Raw genomic sequence first — 8668 nt, 5'->3', positions numbered from 1 at the left:
GTAAGATTTATGACTTGTGCACACTAGCCAATTTTGTTCCTACTGCCGTGTATATGTTATTAAAACAGGCTAATTCTAAATCAGCAGGCTCGTGCTAGCCTCCAAAAATCCAGATACTACTTGCATATAATCACACCGCCATTTTTCTATATAAAGAAATAATTTTAGCTAGGCCATTCAGTGTAGTGTACTGAAGATGTCAGATATGACGACAATGAATACAAAAGAACAACCAAACAAAACAGCTCTGTTATGTGTTGTTTCCTCTTTCAGACCAGAAAATCATCCCAGCTGAGTCTGGACAAAATATTACTCTGAGATGTCGAGCTCCAAGGACAGACAGCCGCAGGACAGACAGATGAAGGATGGAGACATGTCTAGGTTTCTGAAATAGGTCTGATGATAGTGGATTATACAAGTTTCAAGTTTTCATGGGAAGAAAACAATGCAGGAAAAGAGCTCATCTGAAAACTGACCCCATCACCACCATCAGGTTAAGTGTTCCTCCAGGTGAGTGAGCAGAGTTGAGTGTGTGTGTGATCAGAGGTGAAGCTGCTTCCTGGTTGTTGATGTTTGTTTCTAAAGATGTTGTTGATGAGACTTTGTAGAAAGCAGCTGGTCTGAGTGATGTGATCAGAGTGCAGTAGATAATGTCTGACAGCAGTTTGAAGAGGAAATGGATTCTGTTCTGTTCTTCACTCATCACCTACCTGACAGCTGACAAATATGACTGATCAATGGTCATGACAATTTTCATATTAATGATCAAGGAACTGACCTCGCAGCCCATTGTTCATTCAGTGGTGCAAGTTTCAGTCATTATGCAAATGTACTGTTTATAAGATTGGGGAAACCTGCAGTCGGCTGAGACTGAAGAAGTCACTTGGATGAGTGACAAAATATTTCTTCCACTGAAAACGCTACGTCCAGATGAACAGAATCAAAAATTTTCGGATTTCCTTACCTGGATGATTGAGCATTCATCATGATGATACCAGTATACGGATACTGTGATCACCAAAACTCAAATGTTAAAATGTTGTATGGATTCCCTTCTTTCAACTGCTACCCAAGCTATGCAATGTTGATTTTGTAACCTCAGCTCCTTGTTGCTCCTTCCGATCTGCAAAGTACTCTCACTCCATTCTGTAAAAGACTTCCATTGCCGTCATATTTAAGGTTATATCATTTGTAACACAGCAGTCCACCATTCTGATGAGTTTCTAATGTCCATAATTTGACTTTCAAACCCAAAGGCAACATGTATCCCTGTGTATGATTCTGAGCTCCAAAGTAGTTAAGTGTCTTTGTCAAGATATTTTGTGCTTGGACAGGAAAAGCTGGAAACATTACTGTGAATGTCCACAAGTAGTAATTAAAGTCCAGCATCTCCCTCTAGTGGCCATATATAAACCATGTGTGAGGATGGTATGCTGTATATAGCATTTTGAGTACTCTGGGAGAGTATAAAAGCTAATATAGCTATAAATTTAACTTGATCAAAACTTACACAGTATTTATATTTTCATTTATTTATTTTGTACTTGAAAATTTTGAAGTTAAAAATCTTCAGCTATTTTATTACTAATAGTCCATTGTCAGCAAGCAAGCATTACAACAAACTATGACAGAACACTGATGATCTGCTTGTATCCATGTTAGTGTTTAAAGTCCAACATCTCCCTCTAGTGGCCATATATAAACCATGTGTGAGGATGGTGTTAATGTAAAATGTGAATCATAGTGTTCCAGTCAGTCATCAGTGTGTCTCTGCACAGCTGTAATTAAAATGTGTTCAGAGGGCCTCAGTGTCTGAATGGTTCCAGTTCAGCTCCATAACAGCAGCGTCCCTGGTTTGATTCCTGTGTTTCAGCTCATATCTGCCTCTCTCACTGAGGGGGACGTAACTACATGGACATGGATTTTTTAATGTTTTTTTTTCTTTTTTTTTTGCCTCTGTACTTGTATTTGTACACAAGTGGAAAGTAAGTATATAGTAAATAGTTCTCACCTCTGTGTGTGAACCAATAGAAAATCTGCTACTCAGAGGAAGAGGGCGGGCTTTACTTGGTGTCAGTGAGAGAAATGAAAAAAAGCTCAAATGAGTGAGAAGGACGATGAAGGAAACATCTGTGCTGTGTCTGCTCTGTAAGTAGAATCTCTGTGTTTGTTTGAATTCTTGTACTTTGACTGTCTGCTCTCCTGATAACTGATGATGGAGGAGAAGACATGAAAAACAAATCAGGCTGAATTCAAGTTCAAAACACCACGAGGACCAACTGCAGGTCTGAACTGACTCTTTATCTTTGCTCAGGAGTCGAGGAAACACAGCAGGCAGTGAAAAGATCAAATCATTCACTCATTATATCAACACAGCTGCACAGTGGACACATGACTGTACTGTGATGTTTTTAAAAAAGGGGATATTTTGTGTATACTCACAGTGTAGTCAGTGCAGTTGCAGCTATTCAGCTATGTGCTTAAAACAAGGAACAAAGGTGCATGAAGACTCCAAACTTAATATGCCCCCGGCAAACTAAACATGTAAGGAGAAAAGTTAATAAAAACAGAGATTAAAGATTTGGAAATTATCTTTAGTTGTTTTTATTATGTGGTGGTTGATTGCATAGCAATTGAACAATCCCCAATTTTTCAAGAAGTTACACAAATCTCTTTGAGCTTGCAAAAGGGACAGCATCCTTTGTAAAACTAAATAAACCAATAACACAGCTGCACAGTGGACACATGACTTTACTGTGTTATTTAAATGTAGTGGATATTTTTTATATACTGACAGTATATTCAGTGCATAGTCAAAACAATGGTTTGAAATCATTCACTCAGTATAAAAGAAGCTGTTTAAAATATAGCTGAGGAGAATAAGAGTTTTGTCTATCGTGTTATGTCAATAACAACTATAAATTAGACAGGTGTGACAGGTTTCAGCTCCTCTTTGGCCATAAGCTTTAATAAGTGGTTAACCAAATGGATGGGTTAATGTATCTTCCAACAGCTTTAATTTTCTTAATACATTTACAGTCTTGAAAATTAGCAGAGATATCAGAGAGACGAGTTTGTGTGTTTGTCAGCTGTTTGTGTGGAGTTGTTCTTTATGTTCACCTCAAATCAACTTGAGTGTCATTTCTCTTTAGTTCTGATCTCACTGCTGAGCTGCACAACAAACCAAGGTCAGTAACCTTCTTCTGTCACAGTTTAAACCTGAGAAATGCTCACTGATATGACCTGATTGGGTTCATGTTTGAAGAATATATGCATACGGATATATAAAACTGATGAAATAAAAGATTAGGTGATCACACCGCTGTTTTAACACTAGTCTAACAGATCCACAGTTTTTTATTTTAACCCTCACAGCTCGTCTGACTGTGAGTCCCAGCAGCTCTCAGTTCTTTGAAGGAGACTTTGTGTCTCTGAGCTGTGAGGAGGACGACAGCTCTGCTGGATGGACTCTGAGGAGAAACACAAGCAAACAACAGAGGACTCAGTGTGGAGATGGGTGGGGAACGTCATTTAACTCTTCCTGTGACATCAGTTACCTCGTTGAACGAGACAGTGGAGTTTACTGGTGTGAGTCCAGAGAGGGTCCCATCAGTAACATGGTTAACCTGACAGTCACTGGTAAGCTGAGTGTGTGGAGTTAGTGTTGATGAAGCTGTGTGTAAATGGATGAAATGCTGTAGTTTGTCTCTGTGTTGAGGTGGATCAGTGATCCTGCAGAGTCCTGTCCTCCCTGTGATGGAGGGAGATGACGTCACTCTGCTCTGTAAAACAAAGACCACTCCCTCCAACCTCCCAGCTGCTTTCTATAAAGATGGCTCCCTCATCAGGAAGCAGCCTACAGGTCACATGACCATCCAGCATGTTTCCAGGTCTGATGAAGGCCTCTACAAGTGTGACATCAGCGGTCATGGAGAGTCTCCATCCAGCTGGATCACTGTCACAGGTGACACACTCACCTGTCTGTGTTTCTGCAGCTTTCAACATTCACAATGTGACGACAACTTAATGACTGTGTTTGCTTTATTTTAGACAAACACACCAACACACCTCCACCTACATCCACCTCTGCTCCTGATTCCACTTCCATCACTCTCTCCTCCTCTTCTCTCTGTGCTTTCATTTGTTGGATCAGTCTGTGTTGTGGTTCTACTGGTGTTACTGGTTCTGATGGTGAGACGATGTGTTCATAGGAAACCTGAAGGTGAGACTCAGACTTCCTGATCTTTCATGTCTGAGTTTGTTTAGTAGAATAAAGTTCACACTCATTATGATCACAGTAAAAACTTTCTCAAATCTAATCTCTGTTTTGATGTTTAATTTATATTATTGTTCTTTTTTTTTTTAGCAGATCAGAAAGAAACTGGAGCAGATGACATCATCACTCATGTCATGTACATCACCATCAAGATATCAAATAATCAGAAACAGCCAATCAGATGAAGTTGAGGTAGTATTTTGGTTTCCATGTTTTCTTTCTCGCAGGTTCGGTGTTGAGGTTCATTCCATTTTCAGCTCCTTGTTATCATAGTAAATATGTTTGACAGCGTCTTTGTGGAAGAATTTGCTTTGGAATTTTAAGTGGACATTGGGAGAACTGCAGCTTCTGGCGCTTAATGTGTCTGGTTGGTGTGATCTTCATCTTACAGTGTGCAGCTCCCTGAGGCAACTGTTGAATTGTCACGAAATAAATAAACCAAAGTGGAACTTCACTCGTGTCTATGACATGTGCTATGAAGATGGATGCTGTTTTGAGAGTTGCTTCTAGAATGAGTTTGGTGCAGTTTTACAATGTGGGAAACTTCAAATAGCAGTGAGGGTGAAAATGAACATTATGACCACATTTTAGATTATCAAGACATTCGCAGACAGATCTGCACAGAGAGAAGAATTATACAAGGCATCAAACACAGAGAACCCAGAATAGAGGCTAAGATTGAATCTGGCTAACACAACAATGTGGTGACTGAATTTGTTTGTTCCAGGCTTAATTATCAGTTTATCACAGATGAGCTGGATTAGCCACTGCTCAGGGAAGGGAAGGACACACGCCACACAGAGAGAGACACCATGACACATTTTCCTAATCTGATGCTATCAAAACCTGAAAACACAATATTTAAGCTGTCTGAAACTCAGTCTAAGAGATTTGAGAAGATGAAGGTCAGATAAAACTGGTTTCCTAATTCAGTTTATGCTTTTAATGCAGGTGGTCACACTGGTTTCTTAAATACCTTCATGTCTAAATACTACTATGTTGTTATTTTTTTTTTAAAAAGGAGGAAAGGACGTCTACAAATTATTTGTAAAAGTTTTTTTTTGTAAACAGTCTCACATGTTGTCACTACCAGGAGTGAAAAGGGCACCAGCAAAAAGTAAACCAAAGAAAGATCAGTCAGAAAAGATCAGGAGAGAGCAATGATCTGTGGCCACTGCCTGCTAAATCATTACGTTTTTTTTAGGGTTTATCTTGTTGCCTCTTCATTGAACTTGTTAGGAGGTGAAATTTGTTCAAAGTGGTTTCGTGGACAGATAAAATCCATCACTTCTGGCCTTAACTATCAGAGTTTACTCAGCTACAGGTCCACCCTGTATGGACTATGATGTAATGTGCACTGTAACTTTCGGGGCACAGACCTTCAGTAATATTATAACTAATCAATAAGCACTAAAAAGTTCAGACAAGGCAAATATGCATCTACTATCTGTTAGCTGGATTAGCAGGAAGAATTAACAATTAGTATGAGGTGTTTAAAAAGAAAGACCGAACAGGTCAACGATCTTTAACTCTGTGCTTTCAACCTCTTTGCATTTAAAACCACAGCAGCTACTTTTCATTGTTTTTGCAGACACTTCTCACCACAGTGTGTGTTGGTTTGGCTAATAATAGTACTCGTGTTGTGAGAACCTGTTTGCTTTGTCCTCTTTGGTGAAGTGTATCAGTCTCCATTGAAACAAGATGACACCTATAATGCTCCAGTTCTCTGTGGTCACTTCAAAGCAGAGACAGTGAGGAGAGAAAACTGTGCAGTTTCTGTGGTTTATAAACATTTTCATGTACTCTCTTCATAATGTTGCATAAAAGAATATAATCAAATGTTTTGCCATAGCTGTATTGCAGTGGTGTGTGGTGACCTTTATAGGAAGACAAGCAGAGACAACAGCACCCTCCAAATGCACACCGTTCATCCTCCACTGTTTAACACAAATTGGACCAGATTTAAACATACCAAATTTTCTCTCTGTCATATATTTGATATATCTGCTGAGAGCTCATGCCTTCAGTGGTGTAGTGGTCAATACGTTCAGGTGGCTTATGCATGGTTCCTGCTTTGACTCCAGTCAGAGAGACAAATCCTCTTTGGGAAAGTGTCAGGAAGTACATCCAGGATAAAACTGGCAAAACTCTGCTGTGGAGCAAATAAGTAAATAAGAGCAGCTGGATGTGTTTTGCTGAAATGCTGAGCAGCATTTAAGAAAAACACATCCAGCTTTAACCCCCCAGAACCAGCTTAGTCATCAGTGCAGTGGATTTTAAAACATTTATCCTTTTTATTTGAGCACATTAGTCAGATGTTCATTTGATTCTTAGATTTGATTCACGAGTTTGTTTTAAAGTACAAAAACAATTCTGCAACGGACAATTGGGCATGAGCATCATGAACTTCAAATCATATGCATCTGTGTTAAGTTTATTTATTTACTCTAGTTCATGAAGATACACAGTCGGGTTGATTATCAGCTTTTGCTGGTCAAAGGTACGACCTCGTACATCTGATATCTGATGTAAAGCAGGTTTTATGACTATTTTTCTATCATATATCAAGAAATGTTTGCCCAACATTTTTATAATGTCTAAAGATCAGTTGAGGACAACACTGGATGACTGTTTTAAGCCATCATTCTGGGTAATATGTGGTTTGTTGTGTTTGTTCTGGAACTGGATCAGCAGCATTTTATTGAGAGCACCAAAAATGATTATATAAAATTGATGACAACACCCTGTTATGCTTCCTGTGTTTCTTAATTATTTAGTTTAATTTCTGTTCACTTAATCTGTTATTTTACTGTTATTATGTATATATTAATTTATGTTACTTCGTTTCTACAGCATTTTAGCATCACATCCCATTTTGGTTTAAATGCTAAACACAATGAATGAGGTTTTAAATCAAACAGAAACGGTTGCTGTTACTCTACTATTTAATAAATGGCAGAACATGTCAGTTCACATCAGGAGTTTATGAGAAACAAAGTCACCCTAAAGCTGCTGGACTGCATTCCATTAACACAAAGACACATTTACTGTCAGTACATTTGTGTCACATTGAATTCCTCCTCAGCAAAGTCTGATGTTATGAAACACAAAAGCAAAGATGAGACAAAATAAATGAATCAATAACTGATCGTCCTGTTTGTGAGAGCAGCATCAAAGTGATGTCTGACCTAATGTTCATAAACTCTGATTTTGATCTTGAATGTGAAAAGGTGCGTGGGTAACATTCATGGAGACGACCTGCGATTCAAGACAAAAATAAACAAGCAAAACTTTAATTTTCCCAAAACACAATGGTGAAAAAAATGTTTTTTTTAAATCATTTCTTTTTTTAAACATATGATCTTATAAAAAACAACAACAAAACAAATAGAAAAATCCCCTGGTTGAAGATTTATCACATAATGAACTGAATTATATTTATTCTAAGGCTATGTTGTAAATTATAGCAGAAAATTTGTGAGTGACGAAATCAGCTATAGAATAAGCCTCCCAGAGGGGCTGTCTTTCTGAAGTAAAAACAGGGAGGGGTTCATAACTCTTTGAAAGACTGCAAACTTAAGAATTATGCCCATCATTTACTAACATGTGCATGGAAATGTTAGTAAAATGTTCCTACTCTGCACAAAAAAGTGAATTCACATGAAAAATCCCTGTCAGATTTATGACTTGTGCTCACTGGCCAATTGATCCTACTGCTGTGTATACGTTAGTAATAATCCTAAATCAGCAAGCTTGTGCTAGAAAGCTGGACACTGTTTGCATACAATTACAATGATGATGTAAGATGCTGCATTTTCTATATAAAGAAATAAGTTTAGGTGGAGGTGAAGTGGAGAGAAAGGTAACAATGTTGTACCAAAAAGTTCAACTAGATAAACTTAAGGCAGTGTCGGAGGTCCAAGGAGAAAACCAGAGGAGGCACAGCTTCCCAAAGTGTTTCCACTGGAGTGATAATGGTTACATAAAATACATAAATACATTAAATAACTATCTAAAAATTAATGCTGAAATGACAGGGGTGCTGAATATCATTCCCTGCTGAATGTATTTCCCTCTATGGCATGTTGTTGCTCTTGGGCAAGAAACCAAATTTTTGGTGATTACACTGTCCTTTAATTATTATTGTCTTCATTTATGTACTTGTTATGTGACAGCAACATCTCAGCACTTAGCAAAATGAGGAGTAGATGAAGGTTTGACCTTTGACCTGTGGGTGGAGCAAACCCTTCAGGTGCTAAATCGGCACATGACACAGTAAAGGTTCTGCTAAGACTATAAGTACATTTAAAAAATATGAGCTTGTTTAAGAAAATCTGAAGACATATTTTTATTTGTTTTAGTTCGTAATCTGAGCACTTTGTGTGAGTGACT

The 8668-nt window shown here is 38.1% G+C and overlaps 2 long non-coding RNA genes across 2 annotated transcripts; both read left to right on the top strand.

Moving 5' to 3' along the window:
• Nucleotides 1-2124: 2124 nt before the first annotated feature.
• LOC120437040 lies at nt 2125-3780 on the top strand. Its single transcript, XR_005610777.1, has 3 exons — nt 2125-2148; nt 3153-3639; nt 3719-3780. It is a non-coding gene; the product is annotated as an uncharacterized LOC120437040 (long non-coding RNA).
• Nucleotides 3781-3902: 122 nt separating this feature from the next.
• Nucleotides 3903-7018, top strand: LOC120438895. Its single transcript, XR_005612237.1, has 3 exons — nt 3903-3964; nt 4051-4222; nt 4367-7018. It is a non-coding gene; the product is annotated as an uncharacterized LOC120438895 (long non-coding RNA).
• The last annotated feature ends 1650 nt before the right edge of the window (nt 7019-8668 follow it).

The sequence above is a fragment of the Oreochromis aureus genome, linkage group 3 (genome assembly GCF_013358895.1).
Source record: "Oreochromis aureus strain Israel breed Guangdong linkage group 3, ZZ_aureus, whole genome shotgun sequence".
Lineage (NCBI taxonomy): Eukaryota > Metazoa > Chordata > Actinopteri > Cichliformes > Cichlidae > Oreochromis > Oreochromis aureus.
This window is presented reverse-complemented; position numbering and strand designations above follow the sequence as displayed.